Source organism: Oryzias latipes, chromosome 18 (assembly GCF_002234675.1).
Source record: "Oryzias latipes chromosome 18, ASM223467v1".
NCBI lineage: Eukaryota > Metazoa > Chordata > Actinopteri > Beloniformes > Adrianichthyidae > Oryzias > Oryzias latipes.
The window spans coordinates 20,522,870-20,536,943 of NC_019876.2; the positions used below are offsets into that span (position 1 = coordinate 20,522,870).

General features: G+C 39.5%; 1 protein-coding gene across 1 annotated transcript in view; it reads right to left on the minus strand.

Moving 5' to 3' along the window:
• LOC101165845 (5-hydroxytryptamine receptor 2C-like) overlaps positions 1-14,074 on the minus strand; it is a 252,916-nt gene that overhangs the window by 87,822 nt on the left and 151,020 nt on the right. The window contains exon 3 of the mRNA XM_020711729.2: positions 1,164-1,324. The gene's annotated coding sequence lies outside the window, so the exon portion shown is untranslated. The remainder of the gene's footprint in view (positions 1-1,163; positions 1,325-14,074) is intronic.

Consider the following 14,074-nt stretch of genomic DNA (forward strand, 5'->3'; position numbering starts at 1 on the left):
GGCAGTGCCTGTGTTTGAGGAAACACCATGATCAAGATTGTTGATGTGAACAGTTTCAGTAAAAAGACCTTAAAAATCAGATCAATAGCTAATATTGAGATTCAGTTGATGTCTCAATGTCCTTCCAGCTTCCTACAGAACCTTAAAAAGAGACTGCAGGGTCACATATTATAGCCTACTCTGGGTTTTGATATGCTTAAAATATTATGACAAACACGCATTCTATGAATTCAAAACATTGCAAATTCCTTGATGTACATTTAAGACCTCTTGAAAATTGTGTTTTAAAAATGTCCTTGTGTCATTTTATTGATGATGGAGGACATACATAAAGAAAACTAAACTAAAAAATTTATTTCGAATAATTTTTTTTATTTGAATCATTTTGAATCGGGAGCAGATGAAAAAATGTTTGAAAAAAAGCACATCTGTAACCTAGAAAATACAATGGCTCCCTTCTGTTCTCCGATCTGATGCATGCACTTGTAGATCCATGCACGTCTTGGTTTTTCTTGTACGCGCTGGCATGTGGCTCTAAACTGTATGACTGGATAGCTCAAATAATGTTTGCCATTTTTGCTGCACCCGTAATGTTTGGTTGGGGGTGTGAGGGGTTATGAGCTAGCAGGAGAGCGTGTAAAAAGATGAATGATGGTAAGTGGAGACAGGCTTTACTCCGGTCATAACTCAGACGCGAATTTTTAACAGTTTCACAGAAACTATGTCCTAGAAAACCACACTGTTTTTTTTTTATTTGCATAAAAACAGCATAAGAATTAAAAGACCACTGGGAATGCTTTGACAATATATTAATATATCATCGGAGTGGAACTTTAAAGGTGTCTTTTACGTAAAAAAAAACAAAAAAACACTCACATTAAGGAACATTTCGATCAAACAAAAATGGGGTTCCCTTTAGTTCACATTTCTTTTCTCAGTTTGCACGGTTAACTAAGGCTTTATCCTCCTAAGCCATGAGCCTTAAACTATATCAACAAACCTTTTAGAAGTGGCATTATAATCAAAGCTACGTGTTGCATCAAAAGCAGAAGTGACTTTAAAGTTATACAAACTGAAGAGTAAGTGGTGGAAGTTAAAAAGATAAGGAAGGTCGGGAAGGAGGAAGAGAAAAGATGACAACAGTCTGCTAGTGTTTTACTTACTTTTACACCCCAGCTGATTGATGTGCTTGAAGGTTTGACCCATTCACTTTCACAGTCGGGAGTGAACGCTTGTGATGCGGCATTGCTCTCTATTTCGTTGGATCAACCCGTGTCATCTATCACTCCACTCATCTACTGTGGGAGATTGACATCACACCAACCTGAAAAGGAAAAGGAACAGACAGGCTTTGGCTTTTGATGTAAAGCATTTCAGTTAAAATACGAGGTGAAGGGGGACTAAAAAGCTCCAGAAATCGCAAGGACTCCTACACACACCCACACACGAGTAGAAACCACAACCCATCACACTGCACATCTGTTGTCCACTTCTTTCATCCAACACAAACACACAGGAAAGGAAAAAATATATATTAAAAAAGGACAAAATCACACAAGAAGCAGAGCTGTAGGTGGCAGATATGACGATGCTGAGGTTCTCTTTGGGAGTGACCAGGATAGATAGGATCAGGAATGAGTCCATCAGAAGGACAGCACATGTTAGAGATTTATGACTCAAAATTTGCAATACCGGTATTTGGCTATAGCAGAAGGCAGTTTGTTAATGAAAGGGCATTAGGGTGTTACCATTATGAACATCTGCAGGTAATAGTATAGCATAATGGAGATTCTTTGAAAATTTGGCTTTTCTCAGATATCTGCAAAAAAAATTTGAAATGGTTTTTTGATTTGAAATGGTTTATTTCAAGCAATCAAATAAGAATAGTACACAAAAACATTAAAATCATCAGTTATACATTCATACAATGACGTATCAAACCTGGGATAATTTGACATATAATTAATTATTGCTTGAAAGGGAGTGGAAGCAAGCAAATTTATATCATCCACCCCGTTCTACCGTAACCATTTTATTACATTATTTATCATTATCCGGTTCATAACTTTATCAGATAGAATTAGGAATCCTTAGGTATCAGTAAAGCACATGACAAAGATGAATTACTTAAATGATTATCTAAAAATAATTATTTTAGAAATCAACAGGGCAAATGCAGATCAGTTATCTAAAATATATACAGATTATGTTAATTATAAAAATCATGCATATGATTAAAAGAAAATAAAACTATATCAGTAAAATAGACAGAACACTTTTTCAAAAATCTTAATAGCAAAAATAGATCAAGTATCAAAAGTTGTGTAAATTATATTTCATTAGGAAAACTTATGAATCAATTTTTGGAGCAAGTGAAGTCATATAATTAAAAATCAATCATATTAATCATCATCAATAAATGATCACGTTTTTTTAATTTACATTTTTTTTTTTGTGATAAGGTTAAAGAGGGCCCAATAAAATAAAAAAGGGCCTATATTCTGTCAAATGACAGGTTGGTATTCATTTTTCTGCTGATTAACAGCCGTCAATCTGGTTTAAACAGAGTTTATAGTTCTCTTCGATGTTATGTCTGCAGACATTAGATTGAGGTCCTGTTCCTTCTTCAGCTGATATCAGCGACGCTAAAAGTTGAGGTCAAGTTGTCTGCAGGTCAGAACTCTGCTGAAAATCAGGGTCACTTCAGACTTAGAGAAAGCGATGAATCCAGGCGCCATATTTCTATATCTATATCTATATATATCTATATCTATATCTATATCTATATATATATATATATATATATATATATATATATATATATATATATATATAGATATATATATATATCTATCTATATATATATATAGATATCTATATATATATATAGATATCTATATCTATCTATATATCTAGATATATCTATCTATCTATCTATCTATCTATCTATCTATCTATCTATCTATCTATCTATCTATCTATCTATCTATCTATCTATCTATCTATCTATCTATCTATCTATCTATCTATATATATATGGAACAGGAGGTTTGGTGAGGATTAACTGTATTCAAGTTTTTCAAATTTTGACCCATTACACTCTGTGTACTTGATGCCAATTTTCTGCACCCCATTTTCTATATTTTATGGGCTTGTTAGCCTTGTTTCCACGTTGGAAGTTTGGCTCTCGAGCTGCAACTCTCATGAAGAGCACTTCTGGCTAGAGTTCTCTAGACAGTATGGGGGGGTTTGTGGGTCGCATTGGTTTCTGCCAGTTCAGAGCTGATTGGACTGATTATGAAGGGTAATAAGCTTAATGTGTCTTTCATCAAATCAAATCAAACTTTATTTATAAAGAACTTTGCATATAAAAATATAACACAAAGTGCCTTTACATTAAAACACAACAAAATATAAAAACAAGCATGACGAAAATAAATAAATTAATACAAATAAATAAATAGGGCCCCCCCGCCCATACCTAGCCCCCCACTCGTTTCACACCTCCCACCCCCTAACTGATGGGAAAAGGCATTGACAAATAGGCTGAGCACAAAAACAAGATGCTGGAAACGCTGATAATTGGAACATCCCCCTCCCTGTGATACTGCATTTGGCTAAGTGGTGATGCAGGTCCCCACCCAGAGCCGCAGTGGCTGAACAGCAGCCCACCCAGAGGGAGAGGTTCCAGCTGAGGAAGCTCTGGAAATAAAAATAAATAAAAATGAGAATAAAAAAGTAAACATATTGATAAAAACAATAAAACATTAAAGTAAGGTAAATTAAAATAATGCGTTAAAAATCTATTTCAAGTTCATAAATCAAGATAAAATGGATAAATAAATAAATAAATAAAAATAAATAAATACATATAAATAAATAACTGAATAAATAGATAAATAATAGTAGTCAAAGAACTAGCTAAAAGCCAGGTTAAAAAGATGGGTCTTGAGCTTTTTCTTAAAAGCGTTAATGCTCTCTGCGGCTCTCAGGTCCTCTGGCAGACTGTTCCATAAACGGGGGCCATAGTGCTGAAACGCAGCCTCTCCATAGGTTTTGGTTTTTACAAATGGAATGGTTAACAGTCCAGTGCCAGAGGATCTCAGGGTCCGCGAGGGTTCATACTTTACTAAAAGATCTGATAGATAAGAAGGCACAAGACCGTTAAGACATTTAAAAACTGTAAAAAGTATCTTAAAATCAATCCTGAAGCATATGGGGAGCCAAGGGAGCAGGGATTTTAAAATTGGTGTGATGTGAGCCCGCCTCCTGGTCTTTGTGAGAACTCGTGCAGCAGAATTTTGGAGAAGCTGAAGGTTCCTAATGTTGGTTTTTGGAAGACCAGCAAGCAGGGCGTTACAATAATCAATTTTACTCATGATGAAAGCATGCATTAGCATCGCCATATTAGCAAGAGAGAATAGTGGGCGGACTCTAGCCAGACTTCTAAGATGATAAAAAACAGTTTTAACCACCTGTTTTATGTGGGGGATAAAAGTTAGCTTAGAGTCAAAAATAACGCCCAGGTTTCTGACTGTTTCTGAATGACTTAATGAAAGTTCCTGTAGCTTCAGAAACTGTTTCTCTCTCTTGGCTTCGGGACTGATAACTAAAATTTCAGTTTTCTCCTGGTTGAGCTGCAGAAAATTATTTGCCATCCATAATTTCACATCTAAAATACAGTGCAAATATGTGTTCATTTGAATTTCTGTTATAATTTCCGTTTGATTTTTTTTTGTTTGTTTCACTGCTGATCGATCAAACGGGTGTTTGTGTAGGTTGTTAATTGTAAGACTTGCTTTGTGAAGTCTTCATGTTATCTATGAGGGGCAGTATTGTCATTTTAACTTTACGTGTTTCTTCCATCTGCCAACGGTGTCGCCATTTCTCATTTCACCCGTTTTTGTGCGTACGCCCGGGTCAGAGCTTGCGTGAAGGACCGGACATTTTCCCGTCAAGTTTGCTTTTTATAAATATCAATTATTGCGTAGAGAGTGGCGTACGCCTTCTTTTGTGCGTATGCAACGTTTATAAATAAGGCCCCAGGTGATAAACAGTATCAAAAGCTGCATTTAGATCTAGTAGAACTAGTACTGAGATCTGACCTGAATCCAAGGCACACCTGACATCATTAACGGTTTTTAACAAGGCTGTCTCAGTATTGTGGTTCGTTTTAAAGCCAGACTGGTTTACCTCAAAAATGTTATTTTGTAAGAGAAATTCATTCAGCTGAATAAAAACAAGTTTTTCTAAAACCTTACTTAAAAATGGAAAGTTGGACACAGGTCTGTAGTTATTAAAAACTGAAGGGTCTATATTATTTTTCTTGAGTAACAGTTTCACCACTGCCGTTTTAAAGGCAGCAGGAAAAATACCTGTCTGTAGAGAGGAGTTCATGGTATTTAAAATCTCATTCTCAAAAGACCTGTAAAATGATTTAAAAAGTGATGTAGGGATGGGGTCTGAAAAACAAGTTGTTGGATTAACTTGGGAGAAAACTCGACCAAGTGTTGCAGCTTCAAGGCCAAAACTGTCCAGTGCTTCCTCAGGTAAGATCAACCCATCATTACCAATAAAAAGGCTTTTCTGTTCATTTATGATGTTTGATCTGACAGAATCGATCTTTCTCCTGAAGTGGTCTGCAAAGTCCTCACACAATGAGGCGGAGGCTGGCATTGTGTTTTTGTTCACATGAGTTGATTAAAGATTCAATTGTGGTGAAGAGGACTCTGGGGTTATTTGTATTTGAAATGATGTTCCCAAAGTATGACTTTCTGGCCTGTTTTACTGTTTGATTATATAGTTTTAGTTGGTTTTGGTATAGTTGATAGTTTATTTCAAGTTTGTGTTTTCTCCAAAGTCTTTCAGCAGATCTACAACGTCTCTTCAATTGTTTAATTTCCTCAGTTCTCCAGGGGGGTGTGGGTTTGATTCTTATCTTCTTAGATTTTAGTGGAGACTGGATTTTAATTTACTGTTAAAACTTTCAACAAGTAGATCACAGGAGGTTGATAAGACAGGTGGAGAGTTGGAGCGAACAGATGTAATAAACTTTTTGACCACTTCAGGAGTCAAGTAGCATTTCTTCACCGTTCTCACAGAGGTCTCTTGCTTTATAAAACCAGTAATGTTAAAAAGCACACAGTAATGGTCAGATACAGCCAGGTCCACAACCGTGGACACACTGGTAGGTAAACCATGACTGATGACGAGGTCAAGAGTGTGCCCCCTGTTGTGAGTCGGCTGAATGACGTGTTGTTTAAAATCAAGAGAGGAGAGCAAGTCCAAGAAATGAGTAGTGCAATAGTCCGACTTCCCGTCTATATGCAGGTTAAAATCACCTGTTATTAAAATCATGTTAAAGGAAGTGTGGACAGATGCTAAAAACTCAGAAAACTCCTCAATAAAAACAGAGCTTGGTTTGGGTGGTCTGTATGCTGTGATGCATAAAACTGACGGGCTGTTAAAAACAAAGGCATGATGTTCAAAGCTGGGGTACTCATCTAATGAAATCTGCTTTAATGGAAGGGAGTTGGACATTGTAGATGCAGTACCCCCACCCTTTTTGCCCTCCCTGGTTGAAAAAACTAAGCTAAAATTGGGTGGAGAGGCCTTTGTGCGAACAGTAGATGCATCCGTGCTCAGCCATGTTTCAGTTGAAAAGAGACCATCAATATTATAATCTTGGATAAAATCATTTATAATAAAGGTTTTGTTAGACAGCGATCGAATATTCAAAAGTGCCATGTTAAAAGAGGGGGGTGGAGTGGTTGTGGAAGCTGCTTCCTCAGGCTTTGGTGCTTCCGTTAAAGGACGAAGCCAGTTAATATTTACCTTTCTCCCTGCACACCCTCTCATAGAAGACCTGATTGTAATAATAGTCTTAATGGGGTAGACTGGGGGGGCAGCAGGTCGTGGCCAGGAAGCACTGTCGATAGTTGAAGCAGTTGTTTGTTGGGGAATGTGGGGGGGTGATACCACATACAGTCAGTCACTTCCACAGACTGATGTCTGGACAGATGAAGAGGAGGTTTGGACTGGTGTGGGCATGATGGGGGCCGGTGATGTCTGGACAGAGTGTCTGATGTTTGCAGCTAAAACATTGCTGCCCAGTGGACTGGGGTGAATCCCATCAGTTTTATAAAATGAGGTTCTGTTCCAGAAAAGATTAAAATTGTCAATAAAAACAAATCTGTTCAGGCTGGAAGCAGACTGGAGCCAGGTGCTCAGACTCAGCAGCCTGCTGAAACGGCCCTGCCCCCGGGAGAGGTAGGGGAGGGGTCCCGAAATAAAAACAGACAATGGGCAGGAGTTTAAAAAATTAAAAAGTCTGATGAACGCCTTTTTGGTCGTTTCAGACTCCCGATAAGAGGTGTCATTAAAACCGACGGGTAAAATCAGTCTCCTGACAGAGGACGGGAAAGATCGCAGCAGGTTTGGGCAGTGGCGCCTCCAGAAATTTTTCATGGCGGTGGCCGGTAGGGGGCCACATTAAATCTTGGGGTGGCACACAAAAACCATGAGCTAAATTTTTTAAATTCATTAAACGCAGTAAAACAACCTTTAGAAAACCAACAGAAAGTTAAATGCCTACTGATTTTTTTCTAGAAGATTAACTTATAGTTGATACTACTGTAAATTCTAGTAGATATCATTAGGCCAGTGTTTTTCAACAATTTTTGAGACACGGCACACTTTAACCTTGACAAAAATCTCGCGGCAAACCAGCAAAAAGAAAATGTAAAAAAATGTTTAGAAAAAAAGGAGAAACTCAGTCTGTATTGATCTACAGTCCCTCTGCAATCTCACATGCATTTTTGTGATAATTGTGGCAGAAAAAGCTGATGTAATAAAAGTTAAGTGAAAAGATTCAAAAACTGTTTGATGTGTGTTCGTTGTTGTTACAAGACGTTAAGAGGATAAACTCATTGTGCGCTGAGACGCTGTCACTTTAACCCAATGCATCATGGGAGATGTTAACAGCCGCCAAACGCAAAAAGACTAGCGTCTCTGAGCTTCATTGTTTTGTTCACTTTTTTCACGGTCTGATACCGGATTCTGTGGAAATCTGCACCGCTAAAGACAAGCTTTAATTGGTACTTTTGTTGGAACTGAGCGGCTTTATGAGCAGAATCAGAACAAGGAAGTGAAGACTTTAACCACTTCTGATTGGTCAGACTGATGACATGTGATTAAGCCTCCTAGAATGATTGGTGGAGACAGTAAAAGGGGCAGGGACTTTTCAGAAAACAGTTAAAACTGCAGCTAAATCCGGGTACCGCCATTCTTATCAAAATGTTTTTAATAGAATCAAATAAACACAAAGAAAAAAGTATTTACGATCTTTCATATTCCTAATTTCAAAGTGTTTTATCAGGGGCTGTTTGGATGAACACAGAGCTGATATCCTGGAGATGGAAAATGTTTTAGACCAGTTAATGACGGTAATATCCCACGGCACACTGGTGCGCTGCGGCACACTAGTTGAAAAACACTGCATTAATTCTAACTTCACCAGTTGGTCCAGGAACAGGTGGAGGACTTTTTGCTGAGTTCTGCCTTGTTTCTCTGAGCAATGATGCTGACTGTCCCTCATCAGATGCCGTCTCATCTTTGTCTTCCTCATTCTCTTCTGTCAGTCATGCTGGCTGTGGATCATGCTGCTCTGTCTCATCTTCCTCCTCCTCACTACACCTCTGTTGCTCCCCTACCATCTCCAAGTTCACCTTTAGTAACTGATACTGGTTCTTTTGTCAAACCGGCCCGGAGGCTCTGGGGGTTCGAACGCGGAAATGAACCCCACGTCTTATACATATTCTGCGTCCAGCGGCTCGTCTTTAGATGTCTGCGCACTCAAAGGCAGCTGGGAGGGGAGGAGGTGTCGGCCTGTTTAGGTGATCAGAGCGACTTGCCCGCTTGCTGGCTGTGCATCTGGGATGAAATGCACAACTGATGCTACCACAGTTTATAGTGTCTAGTGGGGTGGGGTGGCCACTGGGGTGGCCAGGTGTCGGAGAGGGGTGGCCCTGGTGGCGCCACTGGGTTTGGGAGTTTCTCCAGAATATCCAGAACTGAGGCTCCCGAAAAACAGTGAGTGACCGCCATCCACTGTCCGCTTCCATTCCAGCAAGCCCGAGCCTTGCTGGAATGGAAGCGGACAGTTTCTTTCAGGATCCGGGAGGAAGATGCTGGAGCCCAGTTGGGGATCCAGTTGCAGGCACTCGTCTGACTGATCCTGATGATCATGGGGCTTTAGCGGTGATCCTCGGGGCCCGAACCGGGTTGCTGCATGCCCCGATGCTTCCGTCCTCCTTCGGGATCTCCATAGCGTCTGTTCGAAGAGCGGGGAAATCCACAGTGGAGCCCAAGTCCGGTGGAGTCTGTGCCGCTGTGATGGCTGCGTAAGGAGCGGGAGAGAAGCGGTTGGAGAGACTCAGGACAGGAGCCTTCCGGGTCTCATCAAATCTCCTTCCGGGCCTTCGGACAACCACTTCTTCATCCAGGGATCTTTGCTTGGGTGTTGAATATGAAGAAGGGTGTGCGCAGGTGGACAGGTCCCATGGAGCTGTGTCTAAGCGAGGTTAGCCGCTTAGACTGAGCGAAGGAGACATCCATGAATCTGGAAAGGAGAGCGTCCTTCATTTCCAGCTCAGCTTTTTTTAGACGACGGATGTCTTCCTTGAGGTCAGTATGATTCCATTGGTTTTACACAGAGATTGTGAGTCCAGATCATAGGTTGGATTTGTTTTTTTTCCCCCGAGTTCTGGTCTGGACTCACCACTGGTGTTACTCCGTCCGCCATTTTGTCCACCATTTTATTCTTCACATTTTTGAAGTCACCTGTGTATAGGAGTCTGACCCAGCAAATGTTAAAGAGGACAATAGGCATCTAGGTCAGTGGTTTTTGTTGCTTATAGCCTAGAAGCAGTTTCACATCCGGGGTTTGTTCACTGTCTGAGGCAACGCCTGATGACTCTGATGGGGGAGTAAATAGTGCAATTCAGCACACAGGTCCTCCTAGAATGGTGATTTATGCTCTAATTAGATGCTCTGCATGCTCATCTATTATAAGTTTCTCTATCCCACCACTGTGTCCACGATCTTCAATGTTTCTTTCTACTTATTCAGAAGATCTTGAACTGGAAACCCCAGTTCAATATACAAGTAACCAACCCCAACCGGAGTACTTTGAGATCCTTCTCTTGCTAATGTAGAAATACCTTGTTATGCTCAATCATACCATGACACGAAAATGTCTTTCACAGCCTCACCTTGGTAGGAAAGTTTGAGTGTTCCTTATCCAGCTTGAAGCCTTTTATAGCTGTTTCCTTAGACCTTATGACTGGCCTTCAACCTACATGTGATATTCATGAACATTATCACTTGTCAAAGACCTGACAATCCTACAAAATCAATCCCCGTCTTTGTGCAAGTGTACCTATAAGAATTGATGCTGTGTTTAAGGCAAAAGGTACTGACACAGAAAACTGATTTGATTCAGATTTTTTTTTGTTTAATCAATCTGCATTTTGTAAATTGAAAAACATAAACACTCAATTATATTTCTAGAATCGTTCCCTGTTTTTTTAGAGCATATTTTCACACCTGTCTAAAACGTTCGCACAGTTTTAGATACATAAAAAGATGTGTTGAATATGCTAGGATAGGCATATGTGGAAAGACGGGTGTGTTAAAAGGCATCTCAAACCAGACTGACACATAACAGATAACAGCATGCTCACTCTTGGATTCAATGGAAAACAGAACAGAGCGTTCCTAAAACTAAGGAGGCTTCAGATTAAACACAGGTAGTTGTGCTACAGGTAACTTATAAAGAAGGAGAAAAGGTAACCCTTTTTTGTATGAGGCAATAAAACTAAAAGGAAAATAGCACAAAACCCAAGATTAAAAGGAGCATGATGATAGATGATGACAAAGACAGAGAGACTGAGATAATTGGAAGATGTGGCATGACAGTGGCACAAATGAAAAAGAGGCAGCACAGAATGTTAGATGAATGTTAATGGCTCACTGTGATACGGTTATGCATTACAGCTTTTTTTAGGAGAGCAAAACAATAAAACATCAAGTTAGTGAGGGGGAAAAAAGTAAAGATATGCAGGAAAACAGAGTAATGAAGACAGGAAAGGAGATGGAGCCATATAAAACACAACAATGAAGAAAAACAGACAAAAATGGAGGAAAATATTTCAGCCTGAAATAGAGCATTCTACCTGAACTGGGACACATTTCAGAATAGAACTTTTCAAATCAACCTTGTATCAATCCAATGTTTCATAAAGATTTGTCAGAGACAGAAATTTACAGAAAACAAGCAAGATGATAGAAACTACACAGTTTTGGGGTCAAGGTACAAGTTTACATAGAAATCTGATTAAAAAATAATCTAAAAATCGCACGCATGCACGAAAAAGAAAAAAAGTAGAAATGAAGTTGTAGCTGCACAGAATACAAACATACTAAACGTCTCCAAACCTTTGTTTACTTATTGTTCCCCCAAATGTAACAAAATATTTCACTGAGGGCTCACTGTCAACACTTTGCATGAAAATGAGCAATTAATATTTTTACCAATAGTTTAACTTTACTTAATTTATTCTTATCATGATCAGCGCTTTTCTTTTTTATTTCAAGCTTAAAATTCCAGACAAAAACTCTACTAAAAGTCTGTATACCATAAAAAAATCACTACAATGCATTGTGGCACTAGTTTAAGCAAGAGGTGCACAAAAACAGCTAAGCTAGCAAGGTGTTCACAGATTTGGACTTCCAGGATCAATAATTCTTTTAAAAAACGTTTTAGGCTGACAGCAAGTGTCTCTATTGGGTTGTCTTAATGCAAAAAAAAAAAAAAAAACAACCTACAAATGCATTTTAACAAAAAAAAATATGTTTTTGTTTCTTTTTAATAATTCTGCTGCCGACAGAAGACGACTGCGAAACACTGCTACAGAGGGTAATTTAAAGTCCCCCTATAACATTTAAAACAAACAAACAAAAAAACATTCTCATTGGTGTTTTAATGATTATAAAGTTTTTTAATCAAAATCGCACAACCATGTCTCAAAAAGTCAAATTTAATGTTTCACTGAAGCCACTGTTTCCAAACTTTCCTCTACAGGGGCGTTGCCGTTGGTGCTGACCTTAGGAGCCCCGCCCTTGTTCCCGCCTTTCTGATGTTGACAGCTGTGTCTTGCATGAGTGAAGAGCTCGACACAACGGGCGCCACAAACAACACCGACTGAGAGTCTGTTCTCAAAAGTTTGTCTTTAGCGATTTAACAGACGGTGAAAAGTGACATTTTTGGTTCCAAATCGACACTTTTTGAACAACATGCGGAGTAACAAAACAAATATGGGTACCAGACCCTGCCGTTTAACAAAATTTCACACATATAGATTAGTTCATGAAAAATACTTTTAATTACATTATAATTTAGACGACATTGAACCAGCAAGCAGTACTGGTTGTGTAACGGATTTTATGATAGCACATGCAGATTGTTGAATTAATTTGTCCAGCAAATAAAATGAAATGCCGGAACATGCTTTTTCGTTACATAAGATATTTTTGGAAAACTCGCAATGTTCAAAAAAAAAATTCTCGCTTAAAGGAGGTGTGCCGGGGTCCCGCCGAGAAAGGATGCAGAGGAGCCAAGGTGAGGAGGTTCAGTGTTTAATTCAGACACGGTTACTACACGCAGGGCCATGCAGCACACAGCTCACACTGTCACTCCCCTCTTTTCGCCACCTGCAGTGCTCACCTTTAAGTGGGATGCCACGCCCACGGGGCGTTGCTCTCCATTCCCGTCCAGGCGGCACCACAGGTGGTAATCATAATTAACAATAAATAACAGAACACATTATTACACAAACAATAAAACCTGGTGTGGCCCCCCCTCGGCATCTGACGGTGCCACACCGTCACAGGAGGTTGTTTTTAATGCGCATTGAAATTGACAAGTTTTGCAAATCAGCAATGGAAAAACTTTTTTCAAATTAAATAATTCATGTAACCAACAACTATGCACAGGTAGCCAGTTGCATCAATTGTCTTAATCCACTGGGGTTGCAGGAGACTGTCTTGGCAACTGTTGGTCAAAGAGGGAATACACCTAGGCAGGTTGCCAGCCTTTGGCAGGGCCCATTGGGCTGAAGCAATCGAGCCCACTACAACGGGCGGTTCCTGGGCGGTTAGCTGGACGGTAGATAGACAGTCTCTGTGGGATCGGGAGGCTAGCCTCCTAGGGCTCCGGCGATGGAGCTCACTATGCTGCTCCACCCAAGCTCTTTTTCTTGCTATGGTCTTGGGCAGCTGGCTAGCCAGCAGACACAGAGCCGCTGGGGGACACAAAGGCAGCCAGCTTGGGCCTTCTAAATTTTTCTTATTTTCATCGACACAATAATAAAAAAGGTCCTCAAGTTTTATTGTTGTTTTTATATTTCCCTCCTCGAGCTAATGTTGGTCAACAAAAACATGGAAGTAGTGGCGGAAAGCTACGAAGCCCGTGTCCTGACATTAAAAAATTAAAATATATCTTGTTCCCACAAATTAATATCTTGTTCGCACAAAATACTATTCCGTTCCCATAAGATAATATTGCGTTTCCACAAGATAATATTGCGTTCCCTCGAAATACTATTTCATTCCCTCGAAATGATTAACTCGTGCGAACAAAATAATTAATTCGATATGAATATTGAATATCCATAGATATTTCAAATTCTCCACCAATCTCTTCTCCCTATAAGCTCACTCTTCCACTTGGGTCCCTCTCATTCACAAACATGTACTCTGTTTTGCTGTGGCTAAACTTTCCAGTGCAAGCCTTGTTTATGGCAATTGTGGCAACAATTTACTGCCGTGGAATGCCTATAACCACTCCACTCACACGGTGACCGTAGTAAAATCAGCTCATAGAAGATGGACGTCTAAAATTGATGTCAATCAACTTTGTAACAAAAATGTAATTTCACCTTTACACTCAAATTGGATGGTTAGCTTCTTTTAGATGGAACTTCCTGCCCAGCTGCAGGGGCATGTGAAAAGGTAC